Source organism: Falco peregrinus, chromosome 11 (genome assembly GCF_023634155.1).
Source record: "Falco peregrinus isolate bFalPer1 chromosome 11, bFalPer1.pri, whole genome shotgun sequence".
Lineage (NCBI taxonomy): Eukaryota > Metazoa > Chordata > Aves > Falconiformes > Falconidae > Falco > Falco peregrinus.
Window position 1 is genome coordinate 19,328,373 of NC_073731.1, and position 23,870 is coordinate 19,352,242.

The following is a 23,870-nucleotide window of genomic DNA, read 5'->3' on the forward strand; positions in this document are numbered from 1 at the left end:
CAAGTCTGAAGATCAGCCTGAATATCACTATAAAAAAATTCAGTGCTTGGAGGCATTGCTGAAACTGGGAAGATAAGGCACAGAAGATCTATTCTACTTAGAATTTTGAATGGGCAAAAAGATTATCTAATAGCACTCATTACATACTCACATGATATATATGTAACAGTCGGTTGTATTTTCCAGAGTCCTACAAAAAAAGCAAGTATTCTCAGTGAAAGCCTACTGGAACAAGTAGTTAAAAGCCTGATGTTAAAGAGGGGGTAAAAAAAAAAGTAGAAAATATGAAAGAAAAAAAAGATATTTGGCTTAAGGATCTTCAATAATTAGCATGTGTAGTGTGACACAGTACTGTCTCTGCTTGCAATGAAGTATTTATAGACTTTAACAGGTTTTTTGCAATTGTGCTGAACAATGTTTGAATGCTACCACCATCCAAATACAAGAAGTTATTACAATAACAAAGCGTTGTGAATCATACCGTAATTATCTTCTAGCCTGCTAATAGTAACTGTTAATAATTTAAATGTCTTGCTACATCTCCGTGCTTTATGCAGCAGTACTTAAAAATGTTCCCCTGGCAAAGTACACTGCTGAGTTTGTCCGTCACTATATAGTTAAATACTAATTTGAAAATGTATCAGAAAATGACTGTAAAGTGAGTAGGTCAGTCACAGTCGTTCATGGAAAGGCAGGAAATATGTTAAGGCAACAGAATATAGATTTTCTCTAACATTTAGGAAAAGAAGCATAAAAACCACTGTAGCACAGCATCTAAACCATTACAAAACTGTCTGAACTGTAACAGCAGGCTGCAGGGCAATATTTACAGCTAATTCTAATTATTGTTATTATGAGTATTCAACTCTGGTATTTTTGTTTCCTTGGAACGACTCCACCAAATGATTGAAATTATAAATTTCTGTTCTTATATAATAATTTCACCTTACACTATTATTAGGATGTCAGCGCTCATTCTTGGTCACTGCTTCAGTTTCTGGGTAGTTATGGGCAAATTAATCCTCACCTTTTACAAATGTTTTCCCTGTTCAGTTGAAAGAGTACACTGAAATAGATTTCATTTGTAGTGACATTAAGGAGAATATTTTCAGTTTCTGCTACATTCTATGCTATATTTTGTTTAATTTTTATTTATTATTGGGGCACTTGGTGATATTGTGCTGAAGCTTCACTCACAAAAGAAGAAACAGGTTTTAACTTCAGGAGAAATAGTAGAACACTACATTAGCCTGTAAAATTAGAGAGCAGTATCCACAAAAGGAAAAGATATTCTTGATAAAGGAGAAAAAAAAATCAGAAATTCCAACCCAGAACAGGATAGAAACTGATCTATTCTGCCAATACTGCAAGGAAAGCGAATAAAGGAGAAATTGGGAAAAAAAATTGCCTTGCTTCTCATAAAATGGTTGAGGTTAGAAAGGACCTCTTGGAGATTGTCTAGGCCAACTTCCTGCTAAAAGCAGAGTCAATGGGAACAGGTAACTCAGGATCTTGTCCAGCTGAGTTTCCAATATCTCCAGGTACAGAGACTCCAAAATCTCACTGGGCAACTTGCTCCAGACTTTGATCACCCTTGCAGTAAAAATGTTTTTTGTTACATTCTGCTTAATGGAATCTCCTGCATTTCAGTTTGTGCTCATTGCCTCTTGTCCTTCCAAAGGATGCAACTGAGAAGAGTTTGCCTCTTTCTTCTTTGCATCTTTCTTTTGCATATTTGTACACATTGATGAGATTCCCACCATGAGCCATCTCCCCTTCTCTAGTCTCAACAGACCTACCTCTCTCAGACTTTCCTCACACATCAGATGCGCCAGTCCCTTAATCATCTTCATCTCCTTTATCTGGACAGTCTACAAAGATTTCTTACTCAAATACATGTTGTTTATGCATATTGCCTACATTTATACATATATTACATCAATTTTTAAAAATAACCCCACACTCCCTTCAGGGGGAATACTGTAGGGAATGCTAGAATTAGATATGCTTGTACAACCCATGCGGTATACATATTATTATTTTTAAGCTATTTTGCGAGGGAGGGAGCATGAGCTGTCATCCATTCAGTCTACAAATGGGCAAGCCATACATATTTGTTTCCTCTTCACTGTTCGGTCTGTGGTTCAAGGCCCTATTTTAACATTTATAGCCAAACCTTGGTCTGAAAAAAAGACAGGTTTTTTTCCACAGACTTTTCAGTGTAACTGCTTACTAGTGTAAGTAGCTGTGCCACAAATGTTCACAGCACCCCTGTGAGGCAAGGTAGCATCTCTACTCCCATTTTACAGACAGCCTCTGGCCTAAATTTTTAGAGAACTTCGCATTTAATTGCACTTTAAATGCCCCCACTGACTTTGGTTGCAGCTGCCAGTGCTCAGCACATTTGAAAATCCAGGCTTCTAGGACTGCAGACTGGCTTGTCCAACACAATTAGCTTAATCATAAAGCACAATGTTTTTATCTAGCGAGATAACAGTTTGGAACGAGGGAAAATCCTATTCAGTGGAATCTTTATGGTTACAGCTCCCCCGTATAACTGTCCTTTCCACACTCCTTTGTTTCTTAACCACTACGAGATAAACAGCATGTGGTAATGAAATATGAAATGCATGCATTTTACTGAGCAAATCTCTCACTGGAAATGTGAGGTCTTTGGTTTGAAAATAAACATGATTCAGGGCTCAGCTATGGAAGTGTATTTGCTGCTTCAACAGCCAGGTCCCACTACCCTTGCTCAGTCAGCTCTTTTACACAGCGTTAGCCTGATCTTACACTTTCCCTGTGACAAGTTTCCAGAAGTAAGTGTGAAAAGGCAGATCACTTTCCACTACCCACAGGAAACGAAATGACCCTTCTGTTGTCGGCTGGATGATACATGAGCTGTATCCCTGCAGAAGCCAAAGCTAGTACAGACTTGCTCTCATTAAACAAAGCTAAATATTGGAAGCACATTTAAACTGCAATGTAGGAGCTGCATAGGCTCCAGCTGAACTTCCAGAATTAATTCTGTTGGCTTTAAGCTATTCAGCCTTAAGGCTGAGATGCTGGATGATGCCACTACAGGCTTTACTTCTAATTCATAAAAACGAAAGGAGGGTGAGGCTCAAGTAGCTATAAACTGCACTTGCTTCTTCCTAATCTTGAGGCATGTCAGGGTTTCGACAGCCTATTGTAACAGCTTTAGAGAGCCGTTTGCATTTATGGCAGCCTTAAGACGGCTGCCCACCGTTCAGAGAGTCCCACCACCTCCGCTGTGACAGCAAAGTGCAGATCTCCGGCCACGTTTAGCTGTAGTCTGTTTGTCCAGCCCACGAGGCTCAGGGCCTGTTGTTTGAGAGGCTGTGTCTTTCCTTGCTGTCACAGCTTAAATCCGTACCAAAGCAATACTTCCAACAAACCTTTCCTGAGATGGGATGAGAGGAAGGGGAAGGTGGGTTTTGTATTGCTCACTGGATGGCCTGCCTCAGCCAGCGTTTCTTTGACTTCCCAGGCACATGGCAAAAACCATCTCCGTCCTCATTCGCGCACTCCCCGTGCTGCTCTACTCAAGTTATGCCTAGGATGGTATATTAATAGGTCGCCCTTCTGTGTATGTTTAATTTCTGAGGCTGATGACCCGAACATGATATGAACACTGACAGACTGTAATTGTATAAACTTGGGGGGGAAGTTAAATAGTCATAACAAAACCAGTTGTCAAAAATAATAAGATTTTCTTTTTAGTGTAATAATAGTGTCATTAATTATTAAAGAAGAAAAAATAACAATGAATCATCAAGGCTAAAAGTAAATGAGCCTGGAGACTGCAATTCCTTCTTATATAGGAGTGCCCTCTGCAGTCTAGTTCCTGGGGAGTGATGCTGTGCCAGCTCACACAATGCAGTGCCAGGGGAGATCAGGAATAACTTGGTCAAAGCCAGTGCAGTAAGTTGGGATTTGGAGCCATAACGAACACTTGGAGTATGGGATTCACAATACTAATACACCATTCCCTAGACTAAATGCTAACCCCTTTCCTCTGATGGACCAGCAGAAAGACCTGTGCACACTTTAGTGGTATTTTTTCAGATGTAAATGTTGCAGCTAAGAAGTAACAACTTTTATCGTTGCTGCTTAGACATGGGGCATTTTACTCTGTGTTTTAAAGCTTAGCAGAAACTGTAAAGTGATCTTCAGGAATGTTCCTCAAAGGGGACATTGTCTGTGTCCTTTCAAGATTTTAAGCTCTAAAGCTGGTCACATGCTGCCATAATATTTTAATGTCATTCCTAGATGGCAGGTAGCAACTTGCTTTTCATCAGTGCCTTATGTAAGTAACCCCAGTGTTAAGATGTGACCTCATTTCTAAACACACAGGTTTCTCCATCAACTGCAAACTTTACAGAAACATCATTTCTGCTTTTATGATGCTTCACAAAAATTACTATTTTTAATTAAAAAAAAAATAGTTAGTGCAAAAGAATATTTAATTTGGGAGGGGAAAAACCCCCAAGACTCTAAAAGTTTATACTGCCTCCAATTACTTTTCATGCTTGACTGTGTGGCAGGGAATACTTCATTATGCCAGGTCACCAACTTTGACATCTCTAACCTCACAATAATAGTCCTTTTTGTAATGTTTGAAAATTGAAAATCAGTTTAGTTTATGTTCTCACTAGGTTCATGGCTCCATTGCCTAATATATTGCTGACTTGTATGCCAGCATTACTCCCTAGTGAGGAATATTAAATAGCCACGGCATATATTAGAAGGGGTGAAAAGGTCCAGCTCAAGTCTGCTGTGTAGTTCACATTCGTTAGTGCTTTAAAAACTCAGTAAGTTGCATAATGTTTCCACTTATCCATGAAATTGTGGTATGATTCATATCATTGGCATCTTTAAATGATTTGTAGTCCACTATTTAAGTATGTATTCCACATAAATAAATAGTTCCTGGGTTTGTATACACGACTTGTGCTAGTCAGTATCATAAAAGAGGCACAATAATGCCTGACCTTTATTACTATAGCAAGAAGTTCTTCCATCTAATGAAAAAAGCCCAAACAGCCAACAGGAATGGCGTAATACAAGGCACCTCTGTTTGGAAAAGGCAATTTTGGAGCTTATCAAAAGGTGAATGTTATTTCCCTCCATCGAAAACTTCTGTTCTTTCCACTCCCAGTATTCTCTGTGCCTTCTAAGACATTCATGGACTCTGTTGTTAAAATTATTGTTAGTACATGCAATACAGAGTTTGACTGCTGCTACCTGGGTCGCTCATTGATGCTGCTAGTTCCTTAGTTCTATTTGTGAAACACATTAGACTAAAACCCCGGCTCTCCAGGAGACTTGCTTTTCCTCTGAGCATACCTGCCCTCAGTAATATATTGTCTTGTTGGCTTTTTTTCTATGGAGTAATGTTGCAAAATGTTACTTACAGCCTCCTGGAAGCTGAAGGATGATAGCTACTCAGAAAAACCCCTGCTATTTCCCCCACCATGTTAAGTTTCCAAAGTCTGGTAAATTATTTACAAGAAAACTGAGGATGCTAAGTTTGACAAGAACAAAAGAAATGCTGCAGCAGACCCAACAATAGATGGGCTCAGCCAACAGTCTTCTAAAACAAATAATCTGGCCTGCAGCTTTGGACTGTTCCTGAGGAGCCCTTTGGGAATCACTTATTCTTCCAGTCACATTTTTGGGAATGCCAAAGGAAGTTTCACTGAACTACCATCAGCCAGAGAATTCAGTAGCTACCATGTTCTACTTTCAGGACTTTAACTGACTTTCTGGAGCAAAACATGTCCTTAACACTCCTTATTGTATGTTTGTGCGACCATAGCTGCTGCAGGCAAACCTGTGTGTGCACCTAGCCTGCAACTATAAAATGTGAAATGTGGAGTGAAGCACGGACACAATTTCTTTTATAGAGAGGTACAAGACACAGAATGGTCCAATATCAGGTTTTGGTAAAATAAGATACAGGTTCACTGTCTCAGTGTACGTGCATTTTGTGATGGATGCTACCATTATACCATGAGAGTCTGTGATTTCTCTGTGCAGACCCAAGTCATGGAGCACCACTGTTGTGACGGCATCTGTGGCACAAGCCACATGCTCCTCGTGGCACCATTCTGCAGGACAGCCAGCAAGGAGGGCCACCAACAGGAAGACTGAGGGCCTAATGGGGTGGTTTTGCCTTCTGCAGAGCACATGTGGGGCATTACAAGACAGCACTTGTGCCCGGTGGGGTTCCTGGTCCTGCCAGTCAAGAACCAGTTGAGGTCTGTTCTCACTACACAGGTGGGTGAAGGAAGGTCTGTGCTGCGTTGGAGCTGCCAGCTGTCATGGATGTCTGACCACGGTTACAGTGGGGACACAGCTGCAGAAGGGATGAGGGGAGAGACCATGCCTTCACCTCTGAGACCCCTGCTCCAGCCCCAAATCCTTGTGAATTCCTTACCCAGAATGTGTGACAGTTTCATTGTGCTTTTGCTATCAATACACTGTAAGATGCATATGGTATCTACCCTAATGTGGGTGTGATTAGATCTTTTAAAGTCCTTGGCACCCTTAGCATAAGTGAAAACACTAACTATGAGATCACAACCTTTTAATTAGCTGTATGTTGTCATAAGCTTGGTAAAAGAATTACTGAGTGAAATTATACAAGCTGATGTATGAGTCAGATGAGACAGTGATCATAACAGACCATCGGTCTCAATGTCTACGAATCTGTAAGAGTCCCAACTAAATAAGAGAATAAGATCTTTTATAGTTCTAATTTCTCTGATAACTTTTGAAAAGAAAAATGCCTACGCTTAAGAAAAGGTACTTTCTGCAGAAAAAACCCATTGCATACTGTGGGTTTTTACTTCGCACAGTAAGGTTCTTCTTTTTTTTCCCTTAACTCTTTTGTCTCATTTCCAAAAGGTGGAAAGCAAAGCAACAGACAATCCATATACACCACTATTTTGTTTTATCGTAATGATGGTGGTCATTTTCAACTCCTCTCAAAACATTTAAGTGTTTGTTGGAACTCTTTCACTGAAACAGACAGCCTAATTTGTCATATTGACTTTGGTATAGAAATTTATATTGATATAAACTGCATTATGCTCTTGAATTTTGATTCCAGGATGGATACACTGTTTCTTTGTGCTATCTCCTCTTTTTTTTCCCTACCTTTTTTTTTAAAAAAAAATGTGGTTTTCCTTTTCTCTGTTGTCCATGCTAAATCACTTCATGGACATACAAGTCATTAACATGCATGTGGGTCTCAGCTGAGCAAAACAAGTTGCCTGGTATGCAGGCAGGCTTTTTAGCTCAAGTGTCCCAACTAAATCTCCTCTGTGACATTGTGTAGGCAAACCCTGAAGTCCTGCAGCATGTTCTTCATGCACTGTCCTGCACGGATGACCTTGTTCACTGCAGCTGTGCCCAACTGCGCTTCCCTTGCAGTCTGCCTTATATCTTCTGGGTTGATGGCATGCGGCTCTGGCCCCACCTCTTTCGTGGGAAAGTAAGTTAACTCTTCCCATGGAAAAAATTGCCACTTGTTCTAAGTATCCTGACCGAATTCTGACTTCCTTACATATGCGTCAGAATAATTTCCTTGAAAACTATGATTTCCTTGGTCAGCAAGGTGAGGATATGGTCCTCTTGCTCCCCCTTTTCACCGTCTAAAACTTACATATAGTACACACAAACAGTCACAGACCAGACAGAGCAATGGGCTCTACATGGGCACAGCAGCTGCCTTTAAATGACACACTGGTTCAGGATATACGACATGGCAGGCAGAAATGTTCAGATATAACTACAAACAAATAATCAAAATCATTACTGCAATTTGAGAACCAGCTAGAGAGTACTTGGACATAAATCATTCTGTGTGAGCAGAAACACAAAGGAAATATTGCTCAAATGTTGGCTGGCAGCCATCTTAAAAAAGGTCAGATTTTTTTTTTTAGGTGAACCATATGTAAAGACACAACACTTCTGGCTAACATCTTTTTTTCCCTTGAAGATTGCAATATTTTCAGTCAACACTGTGGTTTTCCTGCACATTAGAATGTGTATTTATGAGATAGATAACAGCTCAAATCCTCATTACTCTTCATAATTTCACTATTATAGCTGCGGTACATGATTTTCCCAGCCACAACACTCCACTAATCTGCCAGTGAAGGAGTCCCCTGTCACGACGGAGCCCACTGAGCATTCATGTAAGGATTATTTGGGGAGGACATAGGCCTGAACAAGGGGAAGGACCGATTCCCAGCAGCCTTGGGATTTGGGGACCATGAGAAGGAGAATTAGTCAAAAGGCTGCCTGTATAAATTGGGACCAAAATCGCTGTCTGGCTCCAGGTTTCCCACTTACCTGTTGCACTGTGCACGCTATGGCAACTCACACAGTTGGGCTCAGGAGGTCTGGTCTGCTGCGATGACTGCAGGAGCAGTATTGGTCCACAAAACTTGTTACTTTGCAGAACTTTATGAAGTTCACCATCATGTTTTCTTCTGTTGGCCTCAGGTGCAACACAGGGTTTTGTAAAGGAGCAGCCTAGGTCATTTGTAGGGGTCATCACTCAATGTGCCCCCAGGAAGCTCCAGCGAAAGTGAAGGGCAAGCAGGCATTAGCAGAGGGAGAAGGGGCCGGTGTCTGGGTCAGTCACAGCATGAGGGCGTCAGACCTAAACTGACAACATTATAGACCCAGTAGCTGCAAGAATACTTTTCTGTGATTAGCACTCTTTTTTCTGCTCCCCCCTGCTTCAAAGGGATAGAGGGGAAAGCTATCCCAGCTCATCCATCCACCCTTCTGGTATCAGTGCACAGGCAGGGACCCCCGCCCCCCCAGGGGGCTGTCCCTGCAAGGCAGAGAGGCAGGGAGCTGACTCCCAGCCCTGTTTGGAGAAGAGGATGTGCCCCAGCACCCTCTTTAGGGCAGGATGGCAAAGTCCCCCCTGGCTTTCAGCTGTGCCCAATATGCACAGCTCAACCCTGTTACTAGTTTGCAGAAGGTGGGATTTTTGCCTTCCTACATTCCTGTAATACACTACCCCACAGCAGAATGACGCAAGGTCCAAAAACCAGCAGCCTTCATATATTTGTCAAAATTAATGTTAAACTATGAAAAAAGTCCCCTTTCTAAGGATGTGGGTATTCTTGACATTTCTTTAAAGCAAACTGCAAAGCACACTGAACAATGTTCAGAGTCCTGATGAGGCTTCAGTAACTTAATTACACTTTATTCTCTTTCTAACCCACCCACATACATGTTTTACCAATTTAAACTTTTTATAGATCCTCCTAAAGTCTTCTGCTGTGCTGAGCTCTTAGCATCACATTCGTTTTGTTTTTCTTGCTTCAGCCCTTGCTCAAGTACAGAGTGCCTTCCTATGTCTGTGTAATACTGTGCAAGACAGTTTCTGTACCTCAGTGTGAAGCAAAGCGAAAAGAAGGAGTAGGGAAGGAGAAACACCTCTGTCTGGCTCTTCTGTATAAACCACACAACACTGATTTAGGAGCTCTGGGTAGAGATAAAAGATGCTAATGGAATCATACACTAACAAAACTTAAAGCACTTACGACTTAAGTAACTTGTCACAAAGCAAAAAGTGTCACAAAGTGCTAATGGTACAATTAGGTCCAGATATACACTCCTGCAACTGTAAAGAGGGGAGCTTGCTTACAGACCAAGGCCATATTCTCTGTGTTGGACAGAGTGATTAAATTAGCATATAAATATTAATATGATTATACAATGTACGAACATATTTAAAATGAAGCATCTAAAGTCATACCAACTTACCTTTCAAATCAGGAATAATCAGAACCATTTTGAGCCCTATTATTTTCAGCTGTGAGACAACAGCTGATTCCAATGGGCTCTGTATCACTGAAAGCCTGTGCAGTGTTTTGCAAGACAAAGTTCAGATTCACGCTAAGATAATACATTCATTCATCTTTGAGAGCTTCTTCCCCAGCTAAAACTCTCTTTTGTATTTGAGTAGTATAACAAATCCTCATCAACTCAAAAGCATACTCCCTAGAAAAGCACTGAATTTCAAGACTAAGAGCAAAACTTGAAGTCTTAGAAAGAAAAATAAAACTATGAATTTTCTCAGTGGATAATTGCCACCTTCTTGTGAAGAACCTTGTGCTGAGTGGAGCTGATTATAAAATAAAAAGAATGAGTTTCCTGGAAATACAGAAATACTGTCTTAAAGGAAGATGTTTTTGAGATCTAAAATACAAGAGCTGAATTCTATTTTCAGACTGAAATCATAAACTAACAAGATTTACATAGGAAAGAGCAATGTGCAAAATGCGTGAAGTTTTTCTATTAAGGAAAATTATTTCTGGCGGTTGCACCACTTGAGATATGGGGCGATGGAGACATGAGCAAATATCTTGGCATCACTTGGTGTGAGCTTGGATCTCTGCCTAGCGACATTTTTAAAATGAATCAAAGCTCATCTGGCATTCTGCTTAATCTTTAGCTAATGCATACATTGGGGCTCGGGGTTCCCCTATGTATTGTGATGTTACCAATGTACTAATGACAGTTTCACTTCAGTGTGTCATTTAAAGTGGGAAATATTTGTGAAGTTATACCCACAGGTGGAATAATGAACATACCAGGGTGACATTCATTTATGTTGGTCCTGATTACGCCATAGGAGATCAGAATACATTAACAGCTTGGGCATAATAAACAAAGCACGCTCCATGCTCTTTCCACCTGAGGACATACACAGCCCTCCACAAACTGATTTCCATTAGAGTTTACCGTACGTTCAGCTGAAGAACATAACAGTAGATTCTGCTGGAGGTAAGTGTTGAGTGGAAGATGTGAATGTCTGTTTCTAGTTTTACGTGGGGTTATGCATTTCTGAACTCCACCCAAAACTGCACTGGGATACAAGGAAATCAAACCCCAGAATTAGCTGTATGGTACTGGATGGAATAATTTGTTCATATAGAGGGCAGATTATTTTAGAAAATGGCATTAGTTTATTCCCTACAAAACAGGAAAGACTCGCTTCAGACAACTGAAGGAAGCAGCAATTGCCCTTTTTATTCTTTCTTCTCCCTGAGGGGATATAAGGCAATGAGTCAACTTTGATTCTCCCCTCAGTTCCACTGTCAGAGAGGCTGCCAAGTATATATTGGGTTCCCAAGGGCAAAAGGCCTTCAAGCAGATATTTGTGATACTTATCCCTGTGGCTAGTGCTGAAAATTAAAGACACATGATGTTCAAACCCAAAACAACAAGCAGAGCTTTCCAAAGACAACCAGCTGCTTCACTGGGAACTGCCAGAGCAAATAATTAGGAATTCAGCAAGGCTATTCACACGGCCTCCTTTCTCGTTGGATGGTTTGGTGTTCTCTGCCATGAGGGGGGACAACTCTGATATTTCAGAAAGATGATAAGAGTGATTAATCATCACTGGCTTTGTCCAGCTGGGGAGGTAAGGGAAAGGGTATGTATCTGTTTTGAAAGAAAAAATAACTGAAGCTTCCTCAGTCAGCAAGGCAGTTCATGAAAGACACATTTCCTAAGTACAAAATGTGACTGACATTCTAACTGAGACATTATCAATAAAGGAAAGCTGTTCAGGAGGTTAACCACCACTATCAAAACTGAGAGGAACTGGCACAATATGCTTTTTTTCAATGGTTTTCTAAACGAAACTGAGAGGGATGGACACAAATCAAGTTGCCAGATTCAGCTTTTTCCTGCTAAGCTTCATGTAGGTCCAAATACCACTTTGCTGCTGTGGACTAATCCGCATAATAACTCAATCACTGTAGTCAAATTAACACAGAGGCAGACTGTGGAGTCATCTGTGCTCAGGACAAGCACTCTGGATTTACCTGGGTAAGACTGAGAATTGAACCTGTTCCATAAAGTAATCCATCTCTTACACAAGCATGTGAATGAACTCCAAAACTGACATTGCTAGACTTCCCAAGAGTACAGTATTTCTGTGTACCATCTTTTCAGCTTCAGATGCACTTGTAAACCACTGTGCTTCTTCCAGTGAATATCACTTCTCATGCTTTGGGGCTAGGTAAATTGATTGTTATTGACTAAAACCTACAAAACTGAAATAATCCTAGAGTTCAATGTACAGTTCTTCGCATACGTCAATTCCTTGACAGAAATTGTAGAAAATGCTACAGAAAGAAGAACAAAACTAGTTGTGGGACACAGCTTTAAAGCTCCATAAAAAGTGTTGCCAGAAAAATACCATTTAAGCTGAAAAAGACAAAGATTTTTGAAGTGCAGTAGTTAGCAAGGTTAATAACAAAGTGAGTACCAGCTGCGTATCAGATGCTCAAATTCATATCAGTTTCTTCACCTATGGATGGCGAAGTATAAGGATGTGAACTTTGTCTAAACCTCGTCTAACTCTTGACCAAGGCAGTGACCAGACCTCAGCAGGGCATGACTTTCTGCACAGTTTCTAAACTTCCTGGTTCTACCTGGGTTGAACACTCTCAGAAAGATAATCCTTTCTGCAAAGTTGTTAAATGCTCCTTGCTGTTTCACCGAGTGCTATCCTATCACCTGAGAAGTCATACTGAGTATTCCACCTCCAGTTTCACAAATAAGTCTAGTGCTTGGAAATGAAAATCCTATCTCAGATTTTACCAGAATATCATCACAGGAGCCTAAATGCAAATTGACAAGAAGAGTGCATATCACCAGATGTTTAGCAAAAACAGCTTTTTAATTTCTAGCCATTCAAATACTATTGGTTTGAAAAATCATCTGAGAAGTGAGTTTGATGGTATTTGCACATTCCTTCAACAGAGATAAAATATGGGATTTTATAGCTAAGGGAGGGATAGAAAACAAAAATGTAAATGACTGCAAAAAATGCAAAATGATTGTATCTGTATCTACCTATCTCTAATCTATAATTTTATAGATAAAGCTAGGTGAAAAAAAGATTAAAAGATGTCAAGGAGAAAACTATATTAATGCTCAAGTTAAGAACAGGCATCACTGACTGCCTGATATGATTCTCCTGAAGACCAAGATTGTTGTAAGAGATCTCCAGTGAACTGCCCACAGCAGAAACTGGCAACTTAACCCCTCTTCAGTGTATATCTGAACCAGACTGTTACTGAGGCAGTTCTCGGTTTTGATCAGAATCGCTGTTTTTATTTCCCCTTCTGCTAATAATATTTTGCATACTGCTGAATAGTTCTATGGAAAATGTGGGGTTTCAGTTACTAAAGGCAGGGGAATTGACAGTTCAACTTAACTACAGATGTTTGAAAACCAAATGCTTTTCATAGAGGTTGTGTGAGAAGATACCATTTCTTAAGTTAGCATCTTCTTCAAGAGGGTATTTTTCCTAAGTTGACCCTTCTTAAGTAGAATCTTTTTGGTAGTCTTAGAAACTCAGCATATGACCAAACAGGCCTTCTTTTCTTTTCTAGAGTAGTACCTTCTGAGCAAGGGTGGAGAAATATGTAGCATTTTGTAAGGGATCTTTCCTTAATAGTGCAAAAAGAGCTGTAGGTGCTGTTATTTGTGAGCAGGCAGGGAATGATGGTTTCTAGCAAAGCTTTCAAAAGCTCTAAATTCACTCTAAGAAAACTTCTGAAACTTGGACTTTTCCTGTGAGCATGTGATACACATGCCTCAAAAACATAAAACCAAAGAACCCGATCAAAATCAAAACCACCAAACCAATAATAAAAAGCCATTCATTTGGAGGTATACTGTAACTAAGATCTGTTTCTGGAAAATGAAAACCAGCTTTGCACACTTTGTCTGCATGCATAGGCTGCTGAAGCATGCATTTTGGTTGCCTCTGTCTGAATACACTGCATTCTGGCAATATGGCAAGAAACCAATAAGATAAAACACACCATGAGATCACATTTTGTAAATCAGAACTTTCCCAAAGAGTACTAGTGACATAATAGATCTAGAAATTAGTAAAAAGTATCAGCAGTTTCCATCTTTAAAAGCTCAGTTTATCTTTTTTACCATAATGTAAATGTAAATGAAATTCATAAAAGCTGTGAGTGCAACAGTTAAAGCAGCGCTCAAGAACTGGTCAGGATAACCGGTTTAGGGATCTGGATGACTAAAGCATTAGATCTGAATACTGATGTAAATGGATAAAATTCTGCCAGTGTTAGGCAACCATAAATCTGGAGCAATGCTTCTGAGGCCCTTGGGAATTCTGAGATGTTATAGGAATATGGCACAGCTCAAGATCTGCCCAAAATCACTGTAATGCTATCACTGTTCTTAAACTACATGAGAATATATATGTATTTACAGGCACAGGAATGGCAACATTAGAGACAAATTAATAAAAATAATAAATTCCTTAACAGAAAAAGAAAACAAAAGGATATTCAAGCTTGAGTGCTTTGGAGTTATAAACTAAAAGAACTAACCAAATTTCCATTTTCTTTCAAACGTCCCACACACCTAAGCCTGCAAGCATGTTGTGCTCTTAAATTATCTCTGGGTGTAATGCTCACATAAAGACACAGGCTGTAAACAATGAAACATAATTAAATTGGTTTGAAAAATGCCTGTCCAAGTACTTATGATTAAATTATTTCATCTTTAGATTGGGGCAGCAAGTTTCCCAGGATTGCAAATACCTATATTGTAACATGGATCAAAGTGTTTGCCATGTAAAATGAGAAACAGGCCAGTGCAAAACTGACAGAGTTAATCCGTGGTATACACTTTTCCATCATAGTAAATGCTGTTTCTGTGCAGTGAGCCATCAATAATCTCAATTCTTTTTCCTGTAAGTAATGCGGCTCTGGTTAGATCAATTTGTTCTTTCAGGGTTACTGTACTTTAATTTGCCCTGTGCTTTATACTTCCTCTGCAAGCTGCAGTTTAACAGGTTTTATGAAGATGCAACTATGTTAGAAGAAAAATATTGTTATGCGTACATTGTGAAGTTCTTGAGACACAGAGCTTTAATCCCCTGTTGGCTATATAGATGAAACTTCACAGTTCCTGTACCGCTTCAGAGCATTGCTATGACATTTTAAAGTCACCATGAAAAAGTGTTCCTTTGTGGCAAATACTTACTCAAGCTAATGATTTTTCTTTTATTTTTTATTTAATTATTCTCACTGCAAAGCTCCAAAAACATGATAAGGAAGCAGTAAAATTACTGATTGCAATGTCTATCAATAGTGGACTGATAACTTAGGCCTGTAACTCCTGTGCAAACAGTTTGTGGAGCGAAAAAAATACTTCACGTAACTTTAACTCGGCAAACACTACCTGTAGAAGCCTGAGCCCGGGCTTGCAAAGCTCATTTTAAAAATTAACATAGTCTGTGAGATACTGCACCTGAATTAGCTGTTGCTTTCAGAGCTCAGCAATCATTTGGTACAACCACTTGCACAAGCTCCTGCCAGCTCTTAGGCTTACCAACAAGATCTGCTCTTCTGGATGTGAGAGACTGTCCTGTTAACACATCATTAAAAGCCTGAGATTTACACAAATCTTTGCCAATGTACAAGCACAAAATGTGCTCAGTCCTCTGTGTGTGTTAGTACGTGACCTGGGGAATCCAAGATAAGGTCAGTAATTTTTCAGTGTAAGTAGGCTGTTGGGGTGACATTCACCTGCGCCAGTCCTAACTTGGCATATGGAAAGGCTATGTGTAAAACAGGGACTGCAATCTAGATTTCACCATACCTTTCATTATAGACCAGACTCTTCTTCCTCTCCCTATTTATATGAACTGTACAGAACAAACTTGTTTTTTTCAAAGAACAATCAAGGATCTTCCTCAGTTACCCACCGCCTCTCAAATCATATCAAAGTTTTCATAAATTGGCAAGAAATGCAAAACTATTAACAACATCCTAAAGAGGAAAAGCATATTTCTTGCCATCCCTCAGTGAGCTGGAGCCCATTTTGATAACATGGTTAGCTTTCAGCTTTACAAGCTATTAAATTTTTTTTGGCTCTGGACTATAATCAGACAAAATGAACAAAAGAGAACACAATTATCATAGCAGTTTTGTTTCTGGAATTCAAATCCTGCCAGCTCCTTCAGTTTTGCAAACTGACACATTTTCAGACTTCTTTGTGATAAAAACCTCTCTGCAGTGTTTCCAGTGCCAGCTGAATGGCAAATTCCCACTACAAGAGGAGCAATGGATAATAAAGCTTACTACCCTTCTCCTGCAGCAAACTGCCCACCTAGTCGTGAGCCTCCTCTGCAGTTTTGCCTTTGGCTTTATATTTGGATCTTTATTGCAGTCTAAATGCTCACTAAAGATGAAGCATTTTGTCTTGAAACTGGCAGAGCTGTTCTCATTCCTCCACTGGTTGTACAGAAAAAAATATTCTGCACTTTGCACGAAAGCTCAGTACCTCATTTGAAAGGACTTCCTCTCATTTTTGGGTCATTTGCTTTAAATATATGGAACAGTAGAGAGGGAGCGAATGAAGGAGACTGAAGAAAACAGTTTAAAATTAATTAAGACCTAGAAAATAATGAAAAAAAACCCAAAATCACATTAGAGATGGTTTTCTGGACATAGCTTCTGTTCGGTCCTTCTCCAGCCTGGATTCATTCTTCCAACAGCAGCCCAGTGGCCATTGACTGTCTGCTCCAGCGGCGTTCACCCAGATGAGGTGCCCAGTGCTCCCAGGCCAGCTTGCAGAAAAGGCTGAAACTCTGTGAGGATCTGAGCATTTTTGCAAAGGTCTGAGGATCCTAGCAGACTGGGCGAAGCCAGAGTCTCCTGTCCTGCAACAGCAATAGATTCTTATGTTGCTCGGGGCAGGGAAAGATCAAAAGCAGTATCTAGGCTGCCTCAGGAAGAAGGAGACTAGATTAAGAAGACACCAGTCCCATTTAAATTGCTAGATCAGAGTGGATGTCTTAGAATATTCATAGGACATAGGGCATGTTTTGCAGACAATGTATATGGAAAGCGCTGTCTTTTTCTGAAGCTTGAAGAACGTGGGGGTAGGTACTTAAAAACACAACATGCAAATAGCAAAAGCAAGTAGATCAAACCTAAAATAAAAAAGAGAAGTAGTGTGACTTTCTTTGTATGCGGTCAAAGCTGTAAGTTGTCTTACTGTTATCTGAATGGGATCAGACATTGTTGGCATAGTAACATGCAAAAATCATGTTATTATACACGCACACAGTCTGTTTTACAAGCTAATACTTTGCAATACTACAAATCACCATTTCCCCTCCAAGATCTTTCCTAAACAGTGAGTAATCTAAAAGAGTAGCACAAGGAATTTTACACCAGATGAGGAAATAAAGAGGATTCATGTGAATGTTCGTTCCCAAATTAAATGGGAGGGTGCAGCAGAGATACTGCAGTTTATTCAAGCTGAAACTCTGCTTCAGTCCTGTGTGACCTTTCTTGGGGAATTCACGGTAATTATTTTTTTTTTATTTTACAGAAATAAATCTAATTTAAAGTGTTCTGAGACATTCAGAAGTGGAGCAAACAAAACTTCTGACTTGAAAAGCTCAGAAATTAAAATCTGTCAATCAGTGCTATTAACTAACAAAGTTAGAGCTGTCCTCCCATTCTTTTCTCTCTAATAAACTACTGGAAGACCAGGTAAAGAAGCTACGATGAAGGCATTTAGAAGTTACTTACAAACAACAGTGAAACCCACAGGCAGGTGTAATCCTGTGGACAAGGGCTCCCTCTGTGCAAAGATATTCCCTGTCGCAGGACAGAAACAGTGTGCCACAGTGAAAGGTGCCAGCAGTGGGAGGAAGCACATAAAACAAATTAGCCCTCTCCCCTTTCTACCAGTAAATCCATCTGGTAACAGCTGTTACCTATCCAGTTTATACAATCTCTTCTCCAAAATCTTTGATGTCCAGAAGACTGGAAAATCTAATCGTGTCTTGGGAAAGAGAATAACAAAAATATTGAGCAAGTAATAAAAACACAAACAATGCTCTTATTGCAATACTTGCTGAGAAAGAAAGTTCTTCAGATCTGGTTAGTTAGCAAACTCTTTTATAAACCAGTCATGAATGGATGAAATTTACTATTCATGGTTATGGAAATAAAATTAAAAACCAACTTGCTTCATTCAGCAGTCTTGAGAACAATGATGTATTTTAATTTGCTTTGGGGAGGACAACTAGAAAATGAGAGCATTGAAGCTTCCTCTGAGTCTTCAGCGTACACAGCCAGGGCATAGTTTAGCCCATTAGCCCAAGGGCCTGATTCTCCATTACATCAGCTCTAATGGAATGACACTTGTGCAATGGAGATGATAATGAAATAAATAAACAGGCTGCAATATCTCTGCTTCTACTGTACGACCAAACCGGCGGGTTACACTGTATGCCGGGAGTTCAGTGGTAAGGCACCAAACGTGGAGCAGCTTGGCTGCTGCCTGCCATGTGATAGCTTCCCAGCAGAGAGGTGGCATCCCCAGAGGGGCGTGCACGGAACTCAGCCCATGCTGGGAACACCTAACTCCTCTCTTCAGCGCTGAAGAACAGACTGGAGATGCGCTACCCATGACATATGCCCTACAGTAGTTAAATGAAGAATGAGAATCCTCTTCCATCCCTTTTGCCCCAGGAAAAAAGTGGCAGCATTACGCAAACAGGCGCTGCTCGGGACATGCACGCAGGCTGCTGCGCATCACCGCTCACTCGTGCGGGGGGTACCGGGCTGTCTGGTGCTGGGGTCAGGCAGGGCTTAGCCAGCTGCGCGGGAACAAACAGTAGCTCCTCCTGGAAAACAGAGGGAGGGGACCAGCCTCCATGCAGCTGTTGGATCAAGAGTATAAGAGTTAGGTTAGGAATGCCAATACGCTTTTCCTGTGTGGATCCTGCATGCACACCCATGGTACCTAGCAGAGGCCTGAACCTTCTCACAGGGTGGACTGCTCTCACTGCTGCAAAATAGGAGTGGCACCCGTACCAAATCTGATATGCAAACTGAGAATCTGAATTTTAAATATTCATTTTAAAGCTCTCCCTGTATCACCATCCCATTCACCCATAACTCCTGTGCATGCAAACCACCCCAGACAGGCACCTTGGTTACATGTCAGACAATACCCCCAGAGAGTTATTGTTTCTCTATTTGGAGATTATTCAGTACAAACTCTCATTGTCTTATTTTTCTTTTAAATCGCTACAAAATGTCTCCCTTTTTGAGGGGGAGAGAGGTAAAAGGGTTTTTTAATTTTTACACACTTTAATTTTTAGAGGAAATAACCCCTCCAAAGTCCAAAATCTTTCAAAGACTGACTTATGTGGTTTGTGAAACTTGTGTGCAAATGCTCTTTATAACTTGTACCACACTCTGCCTCCTTCACCCTCTGACACGTAGCAATAAAACTGGATTCAAAATGAGACTGCACCATGGTGAATTCATTCCCTGAATTGCATCGTACGTTTCAGCAATACACAGCGTGGGAACACGTCGTTTAGCTCTCGCTTTGAAGAAATTGGATTTGCAAAGGTCAGCAGCGGCTCGGCCCATTTCTCAGCAGATCTTTGGCTTGCTTTTCATCCCGGGACTGGCAGGGAGGAGGTCAGAAAGGAATGACAAAAAGAGCGAGCTTTTTGAAGTGAGCCCAAAGAATCTGATCATGGTCTCAGCAGTGTGGAGGTTTCTTTTGCTCAGAGCTAATAAATAGGTAGATTTTAAACCACATTTATGGGAATAACTTTCTAGGTTTACTTTATGTATTAAACAATTCATTATTTTGGTATAAACTAAGAAATGCTTTCCAGTGTAACTTTCAATCTGGCGAGAGCTGCCTGAAGCTAATCCACAGAAACAGCCTGCTGGCCCTCCCTCATCCATCCCTCTTTTTGTGCAAAAGGGAGCAGCCAGCCTGGAAAAAAGGTGGAAAGAGGCAAAATCATCCCCCAGTGGAAGTGCGAAACCCAGGGAGTCTGTGCTCTGTATTTCTCCTTTGAAATTCATTTCCCAGTTGTTTAGCTTGCTCCCTGGCCAGCGTACTGAGACAGAGGTAGCTTCATTACCCTTTCGAGCTGGAAAACTCACAAAATACTTTGGCCACTCTCCACACCTTATTAACATAAACTGGAGTTTCCTCCCACTGCTGGCAGGGCAGGGTGCTGGGAATGTGTGATCAAGGCCTTTCGACGGCTGTCGCCAAGGTTCGCCTTGGGCCGGCAGTGAAGGATTACTCCTGGATCTTGAACAGGGGGTTGCTGCAGGCACTTGCACCGGAAAGCCACAAAAGAGGGAAGGAGGTAGGGAAAAAAGAAATGAGGGCAGGTTAGAAAGGAATCCAAGAATACCAGCAAGCCTGGGCTCATTCACAGGTCCGTCACTTGTAAATATTAAGCATCTCTTGCAGAAATATGGTACATCCAGACCGAAATGTGCCTTCTAGAAAACTGGGAATAATAGACTTACTTCCTCCATTAGTGTATGTTTTCAGCAGGTCCTTTTCATATGCCTTGATTTCTCTGGCTTTAAAGCCGTGTAAGGGCTTGTGGTGTGGGGAGAGAGTAGAGAAAATAGCTCTAGCTGCTGTCACAGGTGTCTCAGCTGTAAAAATTTGCTTTTCCTTGGCTCTTCCAACAAGTAATGCTGCAGCATTCTGGCATAAAATATAATTTAGAAAGTATCCAAATCACAGAAGGCCAAAACGTGATGCCCTGTAGGCTCCTGTTAAGTAGTCAGTACTAATCCAGGTGAATTTCCCCGTTATTAACCCAGCAAAAGCTGAACTCCAGCCTTTGCCCCAGCTAATTTATTTGACTCTTATTAATTCCCTTTGGAGTCCATCCCAGGGACTCCCAGAGATCTGCCTGCTGCAGAAGATGTCAGCACGAATACTTCAGATCTTGAGAAACCCGCTGGAGGGGAGCATTGGCAGCATGTGTAAAAGAGGCACAGGGCAGAGCGTTTCAGGCACAGTTGAAAAGAGAGTGGCTATCATCAAAGTGACAGGTGATTGATGTTTCTGTGACCTAACAGGAAGTAATAAACGCCGGGTTTAGGCTTTTAGCGGGGAGAAATGGCTTGTTCACCTACTGCTTCATAACTGCATCAGGTTTCCACTAATATCTAATCATCTCCATGTAAAAATGAGTCTATGGAGGGCTTGCAACAAGGCTGCCAAGGACATCGTGCCAACTCGATTCACAAGTGTCACATTACCACAGACCCAGGCATACCCTGGAGTTTCTCATTACCTCACGTACCAGAAAGTCTTTAGCTGAGCCTTCACTTTCCAGTTACAGATGAGGAGGCAAGTAGGGGATCTGAGTAAGGCTCCCTGGCTAAGGGGATCTCTCTTCAGAAACAGTGCTTTGTTCTAAACATAAGATCCCATCTAAAGGTTTGGTTAGAGAATCCGTTCTAGGAATATAATTTTTAATTTGATTGATTTCCACAAAATTTGCCCTGTAGGAAATTGTCATTTATGGACACATACACATCATTTGCAAAGTCTGCATCTGCGTACGTGCAGGTAAACATGCATCTGACATGTAGCTCTTAGGCATTAGGAAGTGTCTGGATTACCTGTGCATAGCCATTCACGCTCAGTCATCACATCCCGGAACTAGTTTCTTCTTTATGTTTAGCATCCTTTTGTCTCTCTCTTTTCATTTTTTAATACACATTTACGTGTGATATTTTTATCAACACTTACGTCAGCTTCCTTCAGTGGAGAAAGGTGTCCTTACTGCACCTTTCACATATGAAAAAGCTTCGTAACTGAAAACACAAAGTACTGGTTTTAGCTTTCTTTTTTTCAAAAACAAACTAAAGAAAACCAGAAGGTTAAACAACTACAGTTGAGGCTACCTTGCTGAGCTGCAATAAAAAAAAGAAAAGATTAGTCTGAACACACATTTTTTTATTAAAAAAGAATGTACCTAAATTACAGCTGCTGACCATGTAGTCATTCTTTTTATGAGGTGTTTCCCTATGCCCATATATGATTTCCACATATAAATTCCCTGTTGGTCTGAAATCTCCTCACATGAAACTGGTGTTTTTCTTAATAAATTGCCCACAGAATCTGTATTTCATCTCGGACGTAAAAAGTTCATTAGGGAAAAAAAGCATCCCAGTGTCCTGGTGGAAAGCAGTAACAGACACTATCCAAGCTAAAAAAAAGATTTGCCTGCTAACTGTATAGCATTTTCCCCCTGCTTTCTACTTAATTATTTTCCATAATTTAATAAGGTTCAATATAACATAGCATACTATAATGGTGCCTGCAGTAACAACCACTTAGTCCAGAGCAGAAAAAAGCAATCCTGTTTCACTGAGGATTTCAGCATGTTACATTTTGTTTCCTTTAAAATTCTCTTGGAGGGGGAATGGACACCTAGCTCTGAAACAATCTGTCTCCAAGTGCAAAAAACCTGGAGTCCTCGGCTTTGACAGAGCCTGTTTGACAGGATGCCTTTGAACCACGCAGCGTGGAAGGCTTGGAACTGCTCTGGGTCTGCTTACCAGGGTCTTCTCACCAGGGAAAATCACTGGAACCAGAATCAGATGTTCCATATGGGATACTCAGTTGTAAATCTGAGAAAGCATTAGAAATATGAAAATGTGAAAAAATTTCACCAGAGCACACACTGAAAACGAAAATCCACGTTCATCATTACCATTAGAAAGGAGGCAATGCTAAGCTAAACCGGATGGTTGTGCATTAAGGGTCATCTGCTGCTCTTACTGTAGAAGTGCAGCTGACTCCTGAAGAAACCAGTGAGTTCAGCAGAGACAGGGTGAAGAATGTGCTCCTAAGAGATTCCTCCTCCTAGAGAAAAACCTTGGTTTGACAAACTGTTGGATGTGTGTCAGAATGTGACAAATGGGGGACACTTTGAGCAACACTTCGCTGAACTAATGTAGCAGAGTGTGGTCCCCAAAAGCACAGTTGCTTTCATTTCCATAATTTACTTTCATCTGTCTTTTTCAAAACCTTCCCTAATTAAGCTTAATTGCCATGCAGTCACACATTAGTGCAACATTCTGTCCACTTATGGACCACCCATAAAATGTTTCATAGCACTGATCCTGGAAAGTGGTAGATTGCTTGTTTTGTTTTGTTTCCTAATGTGCATAAGTGCCTATAATGCATAGTGATGGCTTTCTGGGACTGATACTTGACTCTGATTATCATGAAAAGATTCTCCGTTTATATCAGAAAATTAGAGAGGTCAGAAGGGTATTTGTGTTTTGGGAAAAAACAAGCATTTGTGATGATTTGGAAACAAATATCTTTGGTGCAGAACTCAGACACATGGATTCCCAGCTCTCTGTAATATTTAACTCCTCAGGACAGTTATGGGCCAGACAATAACAGCTTGGATACCCTCAGTTTCTGTGAGTTAGCTAGCTTCTCTGCATCACTTAAATCTTAGTGACTTAGACTCACAATAAGCAGTGATCAGATGACCTAATGAAACTCATGAAAACTTGAGAGATGGACAAAGGTCTAGCCTGGAGGACACCTCTAAATAGTTTGTAGGAGCTGATCCATAACAGAACATTTAGAAATAGCAAAACAAAATAACAGCAGCACAGAGTCGCAGGGAAGCCTACTGAAATACGAATGTAAGCAGCTGATTACTCATTGCTAAAACTATGGTTTATCTGACTGCAGTAGCTCTCATACCTTTGAAGCTAGGAAGTCCCCTGAATTTCTAGGGTGCTCAAGTGAAAGCAGCAGGTACCAGGTACCTCAGCAGAAAGCTGCTCCCAGTATGCTTACAGACAGAAATGCTCAGCCAAGCTGGGTGGACTCGAAATTTGCTTGACTAAAGGGACAACAAGCAAAAAGACAAGCAGAAAGTAGCGTTAGATAATAAAATCAGAATTTTTGGTAGCAAT

The 23,870-nt window shown here is 40.7% G+C and overlaps 1 long non-coding RNA gene across 4 annotated transcripts in view; it reads right to left on the reverse strand.

Moving 5' to 3' along the window:
• LOC114012535 (uncharacterized) overlaps window positions 1-23,870 on the reverse strand; it is a 77,300-nt gene that overhangs the window by 40,715 nt on the left and 12,715 nt on the right. Inside the window, exons 4-5 of one of the 4 annotated variants that reach the window (XR_008749166.1) lie at window positions 23,656-23,797; window positions 152-21,740 (exon numbers count right to left, since the gene is read on the reverse strand). This is a non-coding gene — a long non-coding RNA (uncharacterized LOC114012535). Of the gene's footprint in view, window positions 1-151; window positions 23,798-23,870 lie in introns of all 4 variants that reach the window. The other 3 variants (XR_008749167.1, XR_008749169.1, XR_008749168.1) reach the window with 3 other exon arrangements.